The 20,677-nt window shown below is 37.7% G+C and overlaps 1 protein-coding gene across 2 annotated transcripts in view; it reads right to left on the bottom strand.

Moving 5' to 3' along the window:
• Mhcl (Myosin heavy chain-like) overlaps window positions 1–20,127 on the bottom strand; it is a 234,596-nt gene extending 214,469 nt beyond the window's left edge. Inside the window, exon 1 of one of the 2 annotated variants that reach the window (XM_034971701.2) lies at window positions 19,779–20,127. The gene's annotated coding sequence lies outside the window, so the exon portion shown is untranslated. The remainder of the gene's footprint in view (window positions 1–19,778) is intronic. The other variant, XM_034971702.2, reaches the window with a different exon arrangement.
• Between the last annotated feature and the right edge of the window lie 550 nt (window positions 20,128–20,677).

Here is a 20,677-nt window from a genome sequence, read left to right as displayed (position 1 = left end):
CTGTGAAAGAATTTTGAAGAGTTTCTAATGACCACAATTTTTATTATTTAATAATTACTTGAAGATGGAAACAAAATATAAACTATTAATAAACTTAAATCTAAAAAAAAAGAAAACAATATTAAATTAAAACTAAAATAAATTAAATTAAATCTAAAACCTCATCGAGACCACCGCAGCGAGGCATTGTACCCAAGATGCTGGCAGCATTACCCCTTTGGATGGCCAAACTAATTCTTTGGCCAAGGTAGCTGCCAGCTCTCGGGTCCCCGGTTGACTCGATAACTCTTTTCGCAATTTCTTCAAAAAGAGCTCGAGCCCCCGGGCCCCACGGCCCCAAGGTCTCCACACCAAAAGGCACGAATACGAAGCTCCCATCGAGGTTTTCATATTTGCGCCTTTTGGCCTGTTCGGCGCTGATGGCCGCTGCACCCGCCATAGAGGAGGTCGCCTGAATGTGGGATGCAGCTAAAGTGTCTACACAAGTTGCATCCCAAACAAGCGACCTGCCCATCTTCCACGGTACGAGCGTCATACCATCAGGTCTCTTGCCATCGCCACGTGCCAAACCAATAGGTTCTAGTACAGCTGGCACATGGGCGGTGGCAAGGGACCTCCGGATGATGTCGTTAAGGGTACTATGGCGGGAGAAGCGACCAGCGCTTCTCGAACAGGAGAGCCCATGGTGGCCGAAGGCGTCAACGTTTCTAATTGAATCCCTCTCAAATATTTTTCAATGCACTAATTTAGTTACTGTTGCACATACTCGTTGTGTTGTATCTCCATTAGGGGGCAATATAAAGACGTCGTCGCCCTCTTTTTAGACGATCAAAGAAAGATCACTGAATCAAAGCTGTGTGGTGTGACACTATCATCACGGGAAGTTTACATTCAAACAGTGTGGTGGCTACTTCCGTAACGTTTTGAACTTCCGCACAAACCCTGCGCTTTGCATCTTATCATAAACTAGCTTATGCCCGCGACTTCGTCCGCGTGGACTACACAAATTTCAAACCCCTATTTCACCCCTTAGGCGTTGAATTTTAAAATCCTTTCTTAACGGATGCCTACGTTATAATAGCTATCTGCATGCCAAATTTCATTTCGATCCGTCAAGTAGTTTGTGCTGTGCGTTGATTGATCAGTCAGTCAGTCAGTCAGCTTTTCCTTTCATATATATAGAAGAGAAGACTATTAGAACATAGACCAACATATGTATTACTAGATGATGCCCGCGATTTCGTCCGCGTGGATTTAGGTTTTCTTAAAAATCCCGCATCGTTAAAAAGTTAACAGATTCCAATTTTATTAAGAAAACTATAGTCGATAACAAAAAAACGGTGAAGAGCTCTTACCCACAGATACGAATGCCAAATTGATCAAGCCCGGCGTTGAATGGCTTTTAATAACACTTTCGTTTAAATCAAGAGCCTCTCTTGTTCAACGCTCATCGTTTTGCGCGTTCGAGAGCTTAAACAAGATAACTCAAGGACCTTAGAGACGAGTAATTTTTAGGGTTCCGTGCCTCAAAAGGAAAAAAGGTACCCTATTGGATCACTTCGTTGTCTATCTATCTGCCTGTTGTGTCTGGCAAGATGCGTCAAGGGAATCAAAACCTACAGGGAACTTCTCGTTGACTTAGAATCATTAAATTTGGTAGGTAGCAATGGCTTATAGCTGGCTTAAAAGTAATGTACATTGGCCTTTAAATAACATTTTAGCTTTGTAGAGCATTGTCTCTGTCAATCCTATATGACGTTTTGTGGGTCTCAATGACAGGGACAACGCTCTACAAATCAGCTATCTCCTTCTAAATGTCGATGAACATTACTTTCTGCCGCGTACTGTATAGCGCTGTCCGTCATTAACTTGAAGTGTTGTACAGCTGCTGGAGCTAACATATTATTATACTGTCAGTGTTATTTCTCATATGATGGTACGGAACCCTGCGTGTGCGAATCCCACTCGTACTTGTCTAGTTTTTATTTGGTACCAACTTATATGCAAACTATAATTGAAGAAACATTCTTCTCTCCCATTCGTTAGTCCAAATGACTTACTTATTTAATTGTTCCATTCTAAAGCCTCATTTAATAATAATATACGTTGGTATACGATGTAAAACTAACGGAAAGATTATGAAAATCACTTCCCATTCTTTCACATAACAATAAGACTGTTAATCATCCACATGACGTTTTGCTGTTTCGCATAAACCATGAGCTGTGCCAATTGTTCGTTGTGTCCTATTGTACTAAAAGCCAGCGCGTGCCAGACCTTCATTATTTTATAAATGCTTAAAGTTTCTCTGCGTATTGTCCCCCAACACAGGGAGGAACGATCTGCGACTATAAAGTATGAATCATGGGGGCTTTGGGAGATAAACTAAGTTTAAGGGTGTCTGGCAGGGGGTTGCCAGGATACTAAGTGTCTGGCAATGCACGACGTGATTTCTAATAGGTACCATTCCGAAGAAAATATTTTAAAAAAATACTTTATACTTTGACGTAAGGTTTTGTACACATTTGTTACCTGTTATCCCCCAAAGCCACCATGATCCAAAATTCGTAGTCCCTGATCGTTCCTCCCTATGTTGGGGACAATACGCAGAAAAACTTTCAGCTTTTATAAAATAGCGAAGGTTTGACACTCGCTGGCTCTATCTCTATATGGTTGTGTCTCTAAATATCGCGACATTGTAAAATTTATTTGTCCGCCTTTCACGTATTGGGCAATCATCATTTTAGAGTCAACAGTTTCATGGACATTAGTTGACACTGAATATTTGATTTTGTCTAAAAGCCTCATTATCTTTGGTCATCTGCTGGTCGATGTAGAATTTATGTTTAAAATTATTTCGGCAAAGTTTTATGTTATTGTCTTTACAACAATCTAGAGACTTCAACAGATTGATTCGTTTCAAAGAACTTCTCTGAAGTAATCATGTAAATTTTTATTTATTTTTGTGCATCATAGTTTTTGAATTATCGTGAAAAATGACGAAAAATACGACTATAGTACGGAACCCTCGTTGCGCGAGCCTTACTCGCACTTGGCCGGTTTTTTTGTGTTCGTTATTGTCAGTACAAAGTCAAATCCACGGGTAAAGACATTTCCCGCGGGTCGCGGACGAAGTCACGGGCAACAGCTAGTTTATAACTTTAAAGCATGATGCGTAAAACAAAGTAACTACTAAAAACTAGTAGAAGTGTAAATAGTAACGTGGAGGATGTTCGTGGCCATCCAACAGCCCCGTTAGATATCTGCGCATCCGGACCGCGACGGGTCAATGTACCGCTGCGGAAGAGAGAAAATTTGTGCATTGCGTTAGTGGTACGCTATGCTTAAAATGCATTTTTATCTAGGTTTGTGGGTTTACAATACCTCTTTTTATTTTGCCATGTTATGTAATTTTTACCCGACTAAGGCAAAGCCAAAAGAAAAGGTTATGATTTTGGCAATCTATGTATTTATGTGTGTTCCACTGTAGCGGCTAAACTACTGGGCCGATTTTGATGAATGAAGTGCCAATTGATTTGTTCCCGGCACAAAAATATCCTATTTCCGTCCCCAGGATGCAAACTATCTTTGTGCATAGACAACAGACAGATAGACAAATATAGATACAGAACACTTTCGCATTTGTTATATACATACTTATATGGAATATATAGATACGGATAAGGATATGAATTTGCATCAAATTTTAAAACTACAAGGTTTTAAAACACAAATGTGCCCTCTGCAGGGCGATTCGCTAAATCAGTGTTCAACGATGAATGATAGCCGCCGAGCTCATTCGACATTTATTTTTAATCCATTGAAGGTTTTCTACGAAAAATCGTTTTATTGTCACTCAGTGAAGCAGCTATGTAGAACGAACCAATGTCAAATAAGCTCGGTGGCGTTCATCTTGAACACTGAGTTGGCGAATCAGCATGCTGGTCTGAAGAGGAGCTTAGACTTACTTTTCAGCACAGGATTTAGCGGTAACTATTTTAACAACCAAAGAAAAAGACGGATAAATCGAACGTTTAGTTGCGGTAATAAAAATTAATGACCCATTTCACGATATTTATGGAGAATGCATAATTCACCGAAGCGAATCCATGAGGTACGTGTTACTTGGATGATTAAAAATAGATCGTTTCGATATAATATGAACAAGTCGAGCAACAGATTGATGATTTTTTAACAAACAAAATTGCCCTTGACCGCAATATTTGTAGATAGCTAAGGAATGATTGAAATGCTTAACATTTCTTTAAGAACAGCACCTTATAAACAAAAGGACGTAAAGAAGATCGCAACTCCTGCTAACCTCGGAACTTCAGTTTGAAGATGGGACCAGATTATGACGGAGGAATGGAAGGAAGGAAATGCTCGAACGGAATTACCTACTTAAATCATTAAACATAGAAAAAAATAACAAGTTACTCAAACTAAAGTCGAAGAACCAAAAGCTTAATTTGACCTCCAAGGTTCAGTTTGATGGGAACAGATTATGATGGTGGAATGGAAGGAAGGAAATGCTCTAATGGATCTACCTACTTAAATCATCAAAACAAATAACAAGTTAGTCAAACTAAATTCGGTCGAGCTCCACAAACGTAATCTTCACGTTGCGAAAGTAGGCTATTTTAAGTCTAGAAGGTCAATGTCTTGTGAGTTGTGACCACGGCACAATGTGTGATCGTAAAACATGCTCCCGTTCACAAATTAGATATCGTGACTCAGATACGCTATAATAACGATGTACTTAAATAAATGTGATATTTTTACCAGTCATCGTCGCATGAATGCGGGACAATTTTGAGCTTGGGAATGGAAATTACAATTTTTTTTATGTAACTTACTAAAAGTAACTTCGCGGATACACAGTGTGTCAAGAATACCAGTGCACTGCAAAGGCTAAGCAAAGGTCTTGAAAGAGGTATTGAAAACTATAAAGTTCGGAAGTTAGAGAAGGTATTTCTCTAACTTCCGAATTTTATATAGTACGTACGCGACAGGTCGAGGTCGAGATAGCAATCAGGGTGGGAGCGCACTGCACAGCTGCGCTAATCCGATGCGGGAAAGCGCGGGCGACGACGTGCGGGTATGCGGGGCTTCCCCCCGCCTCATACCCCGATTGAGATCTCGACCTGTCACGTACTATACTTTTACCATAATATTATTTATGTCTTATGAGAACAGCAAGTCTGAGCTCCTTCAGCTCATAATTCAGGAGAAAATAGCCGGCAGAAGACCATCTGAACGAATAAGAACATCTTTGCTAAGAATTTACGCCAATGGTGCGGGAAGAGTAAGTACCTGATTCTTGTTTTGACCCAAGTGCAGATAGCCTTGATGGTTGCCAATCCGATTGGAGACGGTACTGAAGAACTACTTAAGTAAAACTAAGTTCTGTTATCTGTATCAAATCCCCGGTTTTTCCGACATATAGATGAAATAGTAGAGATTTTACTGTAAAACGTACATAAGTGTGCAAATACTAAAGCCTTTCATACACGATGAAAAACTTCAGGAGCAATACTATCTCCAAGTCCCATGAACGGAATATTCGGCACAAGTTACTGTACTAATGATGTGAGCTTAATATTTTTTTCTTCTGGGCTTTCATCCAGCGGTCAAGGCTGTGACTTTTACCGTTATAAAACTTAAAATATTATTGAGCACTTATTCCACTTTGACATTAAAATACTTACCTACCTAAGTATTCCTTCACAGATAAGTTCTAAGTTATATGTCAAGTTGTGTATTCATGTGTGTATAGGCCCCGCAAATTGCTTATGCGCGTGGCCGCCATTTTAGTGACGTCAGCACTAGACTGAAGTTTCGAGCTGATGGTATATTTTTACTTAAACGTCAAATGCTAATTAATGAGACATGGTTCCAGCGCAATAGCAACTTGCGGGACTTATAAGCGTTGTCACTTCAGTTTGCTAATCCTATGAGCTATGTGGGTTACTTTTGTTCTTCTACGAATTTCCTCGTTCCGGATTTCAATTGAGATTTAAGCAGATATAATATAATAATATGAAGATATATTTGAGTAAGTAGTATCCACAAAAGATATAACCGGGTTCGCAAATTGAATTTATATTTAACATTTATTAAGTAAGTAGTTACATGCGTACATGCATAACAAACAAGCATTGGATATTAAATGTATATGTACACATTTAGAACGAGGACCGATAAAATTGTTAGTTTTCCGCTTCCACAAGAAAACAAAACAATATTGTGGATTTCCTCCTGGAGTAGATTTATGTATTTACTAATTAACTGTTTATTATTTTTATTTTACTGTTTACTCACTGTCCCATAATAGAATAACTACTATTGTACATAATATAACTAAGTAGGGAAGTAACCAGTAACTAGTTGTTTTATTGTGTTTTAAAAATACGAATGCGATATTTTACCGCTAGCCCAATAACATTTTTTATAATATAGTTATTATACAGCTACATACATATAAACGTGTTGTGTGCTATGCTAGCTATGAGAATTCAAAACGCGCCCTGGTTTGAGAAGCATACAACAAACTCAGCCTGGTTAAGTTTTTATTGTCATTATCTCACTATTGCCTAAAACTATTTTAGCGTTTAAACTTTCGTGAGTGATTTCTATTATATACAATATCTGTCTCCGGCTGTACTCACGGATTTAGTCGACGTTAGCCCGACTAGTTTTTAACTTATCCGGGGTCCTTTTTCATGGGAGTCTCAACCATGACGCGTGCGCGTGCGCGAAGGGAGTCAGTTCGCGCACGCGTCGCGGTTGAGACTCCCATGAAAAAGGACCCCGGATAAGTTAAAAACTAGTCGGGCTAACGTCGACTAAATCCGTGAGTACAGCCGGTGACAGATCAATACTTATAATAAAACTGTAACAGGTCAAATTCTGTACATCTATATATATATATATAAAAGGAAAAGGTGACTGACTGACTGACTGACTGACTGATCTATCATCGCACAGCTCAAACTACTGGACGGATCGGGCTGAAATTTGGCATGCAGATAGCTATTATGACGTAGGCATCCGCTAAGAAAGGATTTTTGAAAATTCAACTCCTAAGGGGGTGAAATAGGGTTTTGAAATTTTGTAGTCCACGCGGACGAAGTCGCGAGCATAAGCTAGTTGAAGATATTTTGAAAAAATTTTTTCGAGGGCACTATATAATCGATACTGAACCCAAAACTGTAATTTTTTTCATTTTTGTCTGTCTGTCTGTCTATCTGTCTGTCTGTCTGTCTGTATCACGGCCGCGCATCACGCTGAAACTACTGAATGGATTCCAATGAAACTTGGTACGATTTGAGGTCATACTATGAGGAAGAATATAGGATACTTTTTATCCCGAAATCATGGTTCCCGTAGGAGAGGGGATGAAAGTTAAAATGTATACTGAGTTGTAATTCATTAACGCGTAGTCCGATTTCATTCATTCTTTTTTGTTAGAAAGGGAATATTTAAAATTGTTCCGTAAATATTTCAAGTTCATCAGTTTTTAACCGACTGTCAAAAAGGAGGTGGTTCTTTTTTCTACATCGATTTTTTCGAGGTTTTAGGACCGATTTGCATTTTTTTTTAAATCAACAAAAAAAGTTTTCGTGGTGGTCACATAAAAAATTCTGGATTCAACTCCTTAATTCTGATGCTGCAGGGTTACTGCCCGCCTGAGTTATCAAGATTCAGGAAGTGTTCATAGTGAATTCATATATAAATACTCCACCCGAGCGAAGCCGGGGCGGGTCAGCTAGTATTGAATATAATGCCTTAAACTACTTTATAACTGTCATAGCTATTACATACTAGATGCCCGCGATTTTGTCCGCAAGGATTTAGGTTTTCGAAAATCCGTGGGAAACTCTTTCATTTTCCGGGATAAAAATTAGCCTATCTCACTCTCCAGGTCTTCAACTATACCCATGGAAAAAATCACGTCAATCCATTGCTTCGTTGCGACGTGATTGAAAAACGAACCAACAATCAAACACACTTTCGCATTTATAATGAGGGTAGTGATATAATAAGGGTAGTGATAGACTTAACACAATTAAATTTTTTATGCTGTAATTTTGCAAACTGATTCATTTGCTGCCAAAAGACTTAAGTGTGTTCTTAGGTTGCCGTGGCGCTGCAGCGCATCTAAAATGTTTGCAGACGCTCACACCAATGACTTTTTTGCCATAATGCGCAAAAAAGCGACATCTCTCCTGCAGCGCTTACGTACCAGCGACAACGGCATCCTAAAAGTAATTGCTGCCAGGCCTGACTGTCCCATACTACACCACTGTGTGGCGGTAGCTATTGGGTCAGTAAAATAAAATTAATTGTACCTACCCACTAATGAACTAACAATACTAACTTACTATTTAAGGAAAAATTGTAACTAACATACTAACAAACTATGGATCTATGAAGGTCTGAAATAAACGTTTATTTATTTATTTATTTATTATTTAGTGTAAAGCTGTAGATACCTATGCAGGGTGTATATTATTTTGTACGCCCGTTGCATTGAATGGTGCATTGCGCACGTATGACGTCAAATTGGTGTGCAACTGCAGGACATGTGGTCGAAGTTTTACATCATCGACATGATCGACCCATCGCCGGCTCACTACAGAGCACGGGTCTCCTCTCAGAATGAGAAGGGTTTTGGCCATAGTCTACCACGCTGGCCATGTGTGGATTGGTAGACTTCACACACCTTTTGAAAACATTATGGAGAACTCGCAGGCATGCAGGTTTTTTTTTTTTTTTAAAAAGAACATTAGCCATGTTAAATGACTAATATTCCCCTTTTTCCTCCCCAACTAAGCGTGAAGCTTGTGCTAGGAGTAGGTACGACAATAGTGCAACGGGCGGGGTTTGAACCGTCGACCTTTCGGTTTTCAGTCCACTCCTTTACCGGTTGAGCTATTGAGGCTCTGTTTCCTCACGATGTTTTCCTTCACCGTTAAAGCACGTGATATTAAATTACTTAAAACGCACATAACTCCCGAAAAGTTAGAGGTGCGTGCCCTGGATCGAACGCTAATTATTATAACGCTGTCTCGTTTTAAAAGTAAACTCAAAGTGCGCTCTATATATCTCAGCCTAATATGCCTAGCCAGCCTATGGAGATACGTGCGAATTATGGCTCAATCAATTTACTGGCGTAGACTTACATAAATATACCTACAGCTAGAACTAATGCTGCGGCTACAAACTTGAAATTTCGGTTTAGTTAAATTTTTAATAAGTACCTACTTAGTTAACAAAAAGACCCTTACTAAGGATTTTACGAAATTCTGCCCGAGCGAAGCCACTGGATGTAGTAATCATTAAATATTCTTTGTAATGACAGTTGACGTGGTCGGTGGATTATGTCCTATCAAAAATCGCCATATCGAAATTGCTATAAACTAAACCAAGACCAAGAAAATTATATAGCCCATTTCTTTTCCTTTGCTAAACTTAGCTAAGTTGTAGGCTCGTGGGGGACCACAGCTGACTCGCTTATTATCGATTTCGCCGTCCCACGCCGAGACGCGGCTAAACAGAAACGACGTAGGTACCTAAGTAAGTTTCCCAGACGAAAAATTAAAAATTAAAATTGCGGGGTTCAGTTTGTGGCTAATAAAACAACATGCTGAATTTTGGGGTGCTCTAATCTGATGGGTTTTATTTAGGGTTTCGTAGTTAATTACACAATTAAATAACGTTACATATCTATACTATCTATATCTATACTAATAAATAAAATTGAAGTGTTTGTCTGTAATTTCGAAATAACTACTACATACTCATATTAAGTTCAAATGTTTATTTGAACTCCAACTGAATCATACGTTTTTAAAATTTTTGTCTGTCTGTCTGTTTGAACGGGCTAATCTTCGGAACGGCTGAGCCTGTTTTGATGGGACTTTCACAGACAAGTAGAGAATTAACCAAGGAGTAACATAGGCTACATTTTTAACTGACTTTCAAAAAGGCGAAGTTGTGTTTTTCTACCTCATCAGTTCGTAGATTTAGATTAGATTAGATTTATTTATTTGCTTTCATGATTTATTTATTTATTCACCAATTTGCCTAATTTTTTTGGTCGATAGAGAAACTTAGCGACATTGTCCCATAAAAAATTTGGATTCCAACTCCTCCATCCTGATGCTGTACAGGACCAGACCACAAAAATTGATGGGATTTAGAAACTATCAGTATTGGAGATACCTACCAAGCAAAGATTTTTTGAACTCGAGAACCCAACTCCTCAGCTCTGATGCTGTAAGAAATTCATAAATTGAATTCTTAAATTGTGGTGATGCCACAGGATTTTTAAAACCCAAATCCATGCGGGCGAAGCAGCGGGCATCAGCTAGTCAGTACCCTAATTATAAATGTGAAAGTGTGTTTGTTTGTTGGTTTGTCCTTCAATCAAGTCACAACGGAGCAACGGATCGACGTGATTTTTTGCATGAGTATAGTAAAGACCTGGAGACTTGACTGTGACATAGGCTACTTTTTTCACAGAAAATTAAAGAGGTTCCACAGGATTTTTAAAAACCTAAATCCACGCAGACGATTTAGGTTTATAGTCACAAGCATCATCTAGTAATAATCATAATATACTATACTGTAACTTATTGGTTGGCCCTGTCAATTCAAATTCAGTCAATAAAGTAGTCAATCCCAGAGCAAATCAGTAGGTGATCATGGTCAGATTAATTCTGTACATGTGGATTGATAGTTCTCTCTCCGGTCGTTCCTTCATTGCTGAAGGTCGTGGTCCTGGCAAACTTCCTTCGAGTGGATTATCTGTTTCCACCGGCTTCTGTTGGTGGCCATTTTCACTATGTGATAAAAGCCACACCTGCTGGATCCCTTTAACTGGTCTGTCCACCTAGTTGGTGAGTCTCTCGCTCTTTTGCCCTCCGTGTTGCCAGTCACTATTAGCTTTTCTAAGCTGTCATCCCCCGCCATATGATGTGGCCGAAATATGAGAGCAGTCGTTGGTAACATATGGATTGATAGTTAAGTAGATTGAAATGAACTTAGGAGCTGCCAAACAAATCCGGACTTGTTCACACACTTCAATCTTCTTCTTTTTTTTGCGCTCTTTGTGGATTGATTATATTTACTGACGATATATTTTCAGTCAAAAATAGCTCTAAGTACCCCCGAAAAAATTGTGTTTTCAAGCAGAAACAGACTTGTGCTTGTCTAGTTGGATGAATACAACATCAACTTCATATTTTCAATTGAAACCAGATGGATACGGTCTATGAAATTTGTCTATTAACAATTTGTTTTCAAATAAAACCATACAATTTGTCAGACAAAAATTTTATTGATATGATGGTAACACTAGCAGTTTTACATTATCTGATAACAAGTGAATATTTCAAAACTAATATTTTTAACTCTGAGAGCAATGTACAAGTTGTTGATAATGACCAAAGTAATGATAGAGAGAGAGAGGCAGCGAGGGCCAGACCTTCGTTATTTCATATAAAAGTTTCTCTGCATATTATCCCCAACACAGAGAGGAATGTTTAGCAGCTATGAAGCTTAAATCATGGTGGCTTTGGCAGATACAGGTAACAAATGTGTTAAAAATCTTACGTCAAAGTGTATAAAGTGTATTTTTTTATATATGCATTGCCAGATACTTAATGTCGTGACAAGCCCCTACCAGTGTCAGAGACAATATGCAGAAAAACTTTCAGTCATGGAAGAATTTGTGTAGATATTCAATAAAATAATCTATATGTATATAAAAGGAAACGCTGACTGACAGACTGACTGACTGATCTATCAATGCACAGCTCAAACTACTGGATGGATAGGGCTGAAATTTGGCATGCAGATAGCTATTATAATGTAGTCCTTTTATTATTTTATTTTTTATTTATTCAGATCAACAAACATTAGCATGCAGTGCTTAAAAAAAGGCACCTGCTAGAAAAGATTTTTGAAATGACAATCAAACTCTAAGGGGATAAAATAGGGGTTTTAAATTTGTTTATTATTTTTATTTTACTGTTTACTCACTGTCCCATAATAGAATAACTACTATTGTACATAATATAACTAAGTAGGGAAGTAACCAGTAACTAGTTGTTTTATTGTGTTTTAAAAATACGAATGCGATATTTTACCGCTAGCCCAATAACATTTTTTATAATATAGTTATTATACAGCTACATACATATAAACGTGTTGTGTGCTATGCTAGCTATGAGAATTCAAAACGCGCCCTGGTTTGAGAAGCATACAACAAACTCAGCCTGGTTAAGTTTTTATTGTCATTATCTCACTATTGCCTAAAACTATTTTAGCGTTTAAACTTTCGTGAGTGATTTCTATTATATACAATATCTGTCTCCGGCTGTACTCACGGATTTAGTCGACGTTAGCCCGACTAGTTTTTAACTTATCCGGGGTCCTTTTTCATGGGAGTCTCAACCATGACGCGTGCGCGTGCGCGAAGGGAGTCAGTTCGCGCACGCGTCGCGGTTGAGACTCCCATGAAAAAGGACCCCGGATAAGTTAAAAACTAGTCGGGCTAACGTCGACTAAATCCGTGAGTACAGCCGGTGACAGATCAATACTTATAATAAAACTGTAACAGGTCAAATTCTGTACATCTATATATATATATATAAAAGGAAAAGGTGACTGACTGACTGACTGACTGACTGATCTATCATCGCACAGCTCAAACTACTGGACGGATCGGGCTGAAATTTGGCATGCAGATAGCTATTATGACGTAGGCATCCGCTAAGAAAGGATTTTTGAAAATTCAACTCCTAAGGGGGTGAAATAGGGTTTTGAAATTTTGTAGTCCACGCGGACGAAGTCGCGAGCATAAGCTAGTTGAAGATATTTTGAAAAAATTTTTTCGAGGGCACTATATAATCGATACTGAACCCAAAACTGTAATTTTTTTCATTTTTGTCTGTCTGTCTGTCTATCTGTCTGTCTGTCTGTCTGTATCACGGCCGCGCATCACGCTGAAACTACTGAATGGATTCCAATGAAACTTGGTACGATTTGAGGTCATACTATGAGGAAGAATATAGGATACTTTTTATCCCGAAATCATGGTTCCCGTAGGAGAGGGGATGAAAGTTAAAATGTATACTGAGTTGTAATTCATTAACGCGTAGTCCGATTTCATTCATTCTTTTTTGTTAGAAAGGGAATATTTAAAATTGTTCCGTAAATATTTCAAGTTCATCAGTTTTTAACCGACTGTCAAAAAGGAGGTGGTTCTTTTTTCTACATCGATTTTTTCGAGGTTTTAGGACCGATTTGCATTTTTTTTTAAATCAACAAAAAAAGTTTTCGTGGTGGTCACATAAAAAATTCTGGATTCAACTCCTTAATTCTGATGCTGCAGGGTTACTGCCCGCCTGAGTTATCAAGATTCAGGAAGTGTTCATAGTGAATTCATATATAAATACTCCACCCGAGCGAAGCCGGGGCGGGTCAGCTAGTATTGAATATAATGCCTTAAACTACTTTATAACTGTCATAGCTATTACATACTAGATGCCCGCGATTTTGTCCGCAAGGATTTAGGTTTTCGAAAATCCGTGGGAAACTCTTTCATTTTCCGGGATAAAAATTAGCCTATCTCACTCTCCAGGTCTTCAACTATACCCATGGAAAAAATCACGTCAATCCATTGCTTCGTTGCGACGTGATTGAAAAACGAACCAACAATCAAACACACTTTCGCATTTATAATGAGGGTAGTGATATAATAAGGGTAGTGATAGACTTAACACAATTAAATTTTTTATGCTGTAATTTTGCAAACTGATTCATTTGCTGCCAAAAGACTTAAGTGTGTTCTTAGGTTGCCGTGGCGCTGCAGCGCATCTAAAATGTTTGCAGACGCTCACACCAATGACTTTTTTGCCATAATGCGCAAAAAAGCGACATCTCTCCTGCAGCGCTTACGTACCAGCGACAACGGCATCCTAAAAGTAATTGCTGCCAGGCCTGACTGTCCCATACTACACCACTGTGTGGCGGTAGCTATTGGGTCAGTAAAATAAAATTAATTGTACCTACCCACTAATGAACTAACAATACTAACTTACTATTTAAGGAAAAATTGTAACTAACATACTAACAAACTATGGATCTATGAAGGTCTGAAATAAACGTTTATTTATTTATTTATTTATTATTTAGTGTAAAGCTGTAGATACCTATGCAGGGTGTATATTATTTTGTACGCCCGTTGCATTGAATGGTGCATTGCGCACGTATGACGTCAAATTGGTGTGCAACTGCAGGACATGTGGTCGAAGTTTTACATCATCGACATGATCGACCCATCGCCGGCTCACTACAGAGCACGGGTCTCCTCTCAGAATGAGAAGGGTTTTGGCCATAGTCTACCACGCTGGCCATGTGTGGATTGGTAGACTTCACACACCTTTTGAAAACATTATGGAGAACTCGCAGGCATGCAGGTTTTTTTTTTTTTTTAAAAAGAACATTAGCCATGTTAAATGACTAATATTCCCCTTTTTCCTCCCCAACTAAGCGTGAAGCTTGTGCTAGGAGTAGGTACGACAATAGTGCAACGGGCGGGGTTTGAACCGTCGACCTTTCGGTTTTCAGTCCACTCCTTTACCGGTTGAGCTATTGAGGCTCTGTTTCCTCACGATGTTTTCCTTCACCGTTAAAGCACGTGATATTAAATTACTTAAAACGCACATAACTCCCGAAAAGTTAGAGGTGCGTGCCCTGGATCGAACCCCCAACCTCCGATTAGAAGGCGGACGTCCTAACCACTAGGCTATCACAGCAGCTTTACATACCAGAGTCAAATTACTTTAATTTTTGTAATCTGACAACGATATTAAGTTTTACAATGTGGTTTCTATTTGGTTACATACTTATTAAGTGTCTGGCCAATAAATAAAAACTAAGTCATAAAATCACAAATAACTTGTTTAGACGGTGCATATTATGGTCCGAAATTATCAATACAACTTCTCTTGTCTCTTGATAATTAATTATCGCGATACTAAAAAAGATCTAAGTAGCTAGGTATCTGATAATAATTATTATTATCAAACCGATATTAAACGTAGCTAGCTTTATATATTTAGCTATTTTAGCTATAGCTAGACTAGAAATATTACCTACTAGATAATGCCCGCGACTTCGTCCGCGTAGATTTAGATCCCGTTAGATTTTAAATCCCGTGGGAACTCTTTGATTTTCCGGGATAAAAAGTAGCCTATGTCCTTTCCCGGGATGCAAGCTATCTCTATACCAAATTTCGTCAAAATCGGTAGAACGGATGGGCCGTGAAAGGCTAGCAGACAGATAGACAAACGGACAGAAGACTTCGCATTTATAATATTAACTAGTTTATGCTCGCGACTTCGTCCGCGTCCTACATAAATTACAAACCCCCATTTAACCCACTTACGGATGGAATTTCGAAAAATCCTTTCTTAGTGGAGACCTACTCTTTACAAGGAACACACCCTCCAAAATTCATGTCTCTAGGACCAGCGGTTTAGGCTGTGCGTTGATATAAGTCAGTCAGTCAGTCAGGACTTTGAATTTTATATATACAGATATGGATAATTATTATCACACTTAATCTTGATAATAAATAATAATCAATAATCTTGATAGATGAATAGTGAAAGATGGCAGGCTGACATCACAGTAGGTATATATATACTATATATCTATATCTCTAACATCATTTTCATTGATGAAAGAATTTAAATGCTTATTTTAAGTTTTGTTTCCTATAATAATTATTATCAACCCAATCGTAAACAGTATATTCCAAACTATACTTAAAAACTATAATATTTAATCATGAGGGGAAAATATTTCTTCGGTAGTTTGTTGGAATGGAGCTATGCACTAAAACCACAACCTAATATCTACTCGTGTGCCCTAACTACAATTTTGCATGATTTTATGATCAAACCAATCTCATAGTTCTTTTCTTTAGGTAATTTTGGTGTAGTTACTTGTAATTTCAGTTCACTGTGGGTCATTTCGGCTGGTTTGTGCGAAGTTGGTTGACCGTTACGCACTGCAAGATTTGCAGGCCACCTAAACCGTTGCCTACATCGGTCTATGTCTTCGCGAATAACTCGTCAACACGACATACAAACTGTAAATGGTGGTAAACTTCTATAGATAACAATATAATAATATGATTATTATAAGTCTATATCTTAAGTAAATAAATACTTACAGTACGCGGCAGAAAGTAATATATACATCGGCCTTTAGAAAGACATTTCGGCGTTGTAAAGCGTCTCTGTCACTCATAATACCTATGTGGCGTTTTGTCGGTCTCAACGACAGAGACAATGCTCTACAAAAAATCCGCTATCTCCTTCTAAAGGTACATTACTTTCTGCTGCGTACTGTACAAATACCTACCAACTACAATAAGAAAATCCAAGAGTCCAAACCCTAAAATCTATCTATGCATACTTTGACTGCTCAAACTTAAGTTTCAGTTAAACCTAGACAGATTTCAGCTATTATAACGCTGTCTCGTTTTAAAAGTAAACTCAAAGTGCGCTCTATATATCTCAGCCTAATATGCCTAGCCAGCCTATGGAGATACGTGCGAATTATGGCTCAATCAATTTACTGGCGTAGACTTACATAAATATACCTACAGCTAGAACTAATGCTGCGGCTACAAACTTGAAATTTCGGTTTAGTTAAATTTTTAATAAGTACCTACTTAGTTAACAAAAAGACCCTTACTAAGGATTTTACGAAATTCTGCCCGAGCGAAGCCACTGGATGTAGTAATCATTAAATATTCTTTGTAATGACAGTTGACGTGGTCGGTGGATTATGTCCTATCAAAAATCGCCATATCGAAATTGCTATAAACTAAACCAAGACCAAGAAAATTATATAGCCCATTTCTTTTCCTTTGCTAAACTTAGCTAAGTTGTAGGCTCGTGGGGGACCACAGCTGACTCGCTTATTATCGATTTCGCCGTCCCACGCCGAGACGCGGCTAAACAGAAACGACGTAGGTACCTAAGTAAGTTTCCCAGACGAAAAATTAAAAATTAAAATTGCGGGGTTCAGTTTGTGGCTAATAAAACAACATGCTGAATTTTGGGGTGCTCTAATCTGATGGGTTTTATTTAGGGTTTCGTAGTTAATTACACAATTAAATAACGTTACATATCTATACTATCTATATCTATACTAATAAATAAAATTGAAGTGTTTGTCTGTAATTTCGAAATAACTACTACATACTCATATTAAGTTCAAATGTTTATTTGAACTCCAACTGAATCATACGTTTTTAAAATTTTTGTCTGTCTGTCTGTTTGAACGGGCTAATCTTCGGAACGGCTGAGCCTGTTTTGATGGGACTTTCACAGACAAGTAGAGAATTAACCAAGGAGTAACATAGGCTACATTTTTAACTGACTTTCAAAAAGGCGAAGTTGTGTTTTTCTACCTCATCAGTTCGTAGATTTAGATTAGATTAGATTTATTTATTTGCTTTCATGATTTATTTATTTATTCACCAATTTGCCTAATTTTTTTGGTCGATAGAGAAACTTAGCGACATTGTCCCATAAAAAATTTGGATTCCAACTCCTCCATCCTGATGCTGTACAGGACCAGACCACAAAAATTGATGGGATTTAGAAACTATCAGTATTGGAGATACCTACCAAGCAAAGATTTTTTGAACTCGAGAACCCAACTCCTCAGCTCTGATGCTGTAAGAAATTCATAAATTGAATTCTTAAATTGTGGTGATGCCACAGGATTTTTAAAACCCAAATCCATGCGGGCGAAGCAGCGGGCATCAGCTAGTCAGTACCCTAATTATAAATGTGAAAGTGTGTTTGTTTGTTGGTTTGTCCTTCAATCAAGTCACAACGGAGCAACGGATCGACGTGATTTTTTGCATGAGTATAGTAAAGACCTGGAGACTTGACTGTGACATAGGCTACTTTTTTCACAGAAAATTAAAGAGGTTCCACAGGATTTTTAAAAACCTAAATCCACGCAGACGATTTAGGTTTATAGTCACAAGCATCATCTAGTAATAATCATAATATACTATACTGTAACTTATTGGTTGGCCCTGTCAATTCAAATTCAGTCAATAAAGTAGTCAATCCCAGAGCAAATCAGTAGGTGATCATGGTCAGATTAATTCTGTACATGTGGATTGATAGTTCTCTCTCCGGTCGTTCCTTCATTGCTGAAGGTCGTGGTCCTGGCAAACTTCCTTCGAGTGGATTATCTGTTTCCACCGGCTTCTGTTGGTGGCCATTTTCACTATGTGATAAAAGCCACACCTGCTGGATCCCTTTAACTGGTCTGTCCACCTAGTTGGTGAGTCTCTCGCTCTTTTGCCCTCCGTGTTGCCAGTCACTATTAGCTTTTCTAAGCTGTCATCCCCCGCCATATGATGTGGCCGAAATATGAGAGCAGTCGTTGGTAACATATGGATTGATAGTTAAGTAGATTGAAATGAACTTAGGAGCTGCCAAACAAATCCGGACTTGTTCACACACTTCAATCTTCTTCTTTTTTTTGCGCTCTTTGTGGATTGATTATATTTACTGACGATATATTTTCAGTCAAAAATAGCTCTAAGTACCCCCGAAAAAATTGTGTTTTCAAGCAGAAACAGACTTGTGCTTGTCTAGTTGGATGAATACAACATCAACTTCATATTTTCAATTGAAACCAGATGGATACGGTCTATGAAATTTGTCTATTAACAATTTGTTTTCAAATAAAACCATACAATTTGTCAGACAAAAATTTTATTGATATGATGGTAACACTAGCAGTTTTACATTATCTGATAACAAGTGAATATTTCAAAACTAATATTTTTAACTCTGAGAGCAATGTACAAGTTGTTGATAATGACCAAAGTAATGATAGAGAGAGAGAGGCAGCGAGGGCCAGACCTTCGTTATTTCATATAAAAGTTTCTCTGCATATTATCCCCAACACAGAGAGGAATGTTTAGCAGCTATGAAGCTTAAATCATGGTGGCTTTGGCAGATACAGGTAACAAATGTGTTAAAAATCTTACGTCAAAGTGTATAAAGTGTATTTTTTTATATATGCATTGCCAGATACTTAATGTCGTGACAAGCCCCTACCAGTGTCAGAGACAATATGCAGAAAAACTTTCAGTCATGGAAGAATTTGTGTAGATATTCAATAAAATAATCTATATGTATATAAAAGGAAACGCTGACTGACAGACTGACTGACTGATCTATCAATGCACAGCTCAAACTACTGGATGGATAGGGCTGAAATTTGGCATGCAGATAGCTATTATAATGTAGTCCTTTTATTATTTTATTTTTTATTTATTCAGATCAACAAACATTAGCATGCAGTGCTTAAAAAAAGGCACCTGCTAGAAAAGATTTTTGAAATGACAATCAAACTCTAAGGGGATAAAATAGGGGTTTTAAATTTGTTGTCCGGCCTAGGTCTTCATCAATCTAGGTCTGAGTCAAGGCTCAGGATCTAAGTATGAATTAATGTTAGTTTTAAGTTTAATTTGTACCTATGAAACACTGAATCGGTATGAAAACATTTCTATAATGTGCCTAGAAGTATTTATAAACAAATCCTAGAATATAGAGTGAATGTTAGCAGATTACTTAAGACATGCTCTCTTAGTTTAGACTTAAATTGAGAGATAAATTCCTTAACACGATACACGGCTAGAGTAAATATTTACTTACTTGTGCTTATTTTTAATCCACAAAGGCTAATGTACCGATCCTACAGCCGTAACTATTCACAAACCACAACAACACTACAAATTCCTTTCATAATAATCAAAGTTTTATAGCATCTCACGAAAACTCACAGAGATCGCCGTATAGGCATTATGTATTTAGCTCGTTCACGTAAAAACACTTTATTATGTGAAATATACACAAAATCTGAAAATCACATCACACTCGTACACGGAGTTTCATTTGACAGATGTCGTAAATCGCGTTCAGCCATTCAGCGCATTTTAAAACGTCTTAATATTGACATGCATCGAATCAACTAAAGTTCAAAAACCAACCAACGCCGCGCCGTAGTAGCCCGTGCGGTTCGTCGGTCTCCGTCTGAGCCTCCAAATTATAGCCCTACTTATTTACATTGAACAACTTAATACGTTAACTCCACTAAAAATACTAACTCCTTAATTCGGCAGATTAATAAAATGGTCACAAGATTTATTGGACGCGTTCTAAATAAATTTGTAGGAGAAGTTAAGTTTAATAATATTTAAATTTTGGACATTGAAATATCTTAAATTATAATATAATATAATATAATATTTTAATCATTTTGAAGTGCACACACACACACACACACACAAAAATGTTATACTAAAAGCACAGAATAATATAATATAAATCGCTAACATAAAGCTCTATCTAGTGTGGAGTAGCAAAACTATTTAAACTTCTTTTGTGACATTACGCAGTTCGCTATAGTTTTTATAGATGGCACTAATTGTTTTCAATACGTAATATTTTCATTCATGATTATTATTATCATTTCCCTCTACAGATTACTTTTTACGTTTTGTTTTCCTCATTCATATTTTACATATTCAGTTTGCCCAATGTTTCCGAAAAGA

This window comes from Maniola hyperantus, chromosome 9, assembly GCF_902806685.2.
Source record: "Maniola hyperantus chromosome 9, iAphHyp1.2, whole genome shotgun sequence".
NCBI classification, from domain to species: Eukaryota; Metazoa; Arthropoda; class Insecta; order Lepidoptera; family Nymphalidae; genus Maniola; species Maniola hyperantus.
This window is presented reverse-complemented; position numbering and strand designations above follow the sequence as displayed.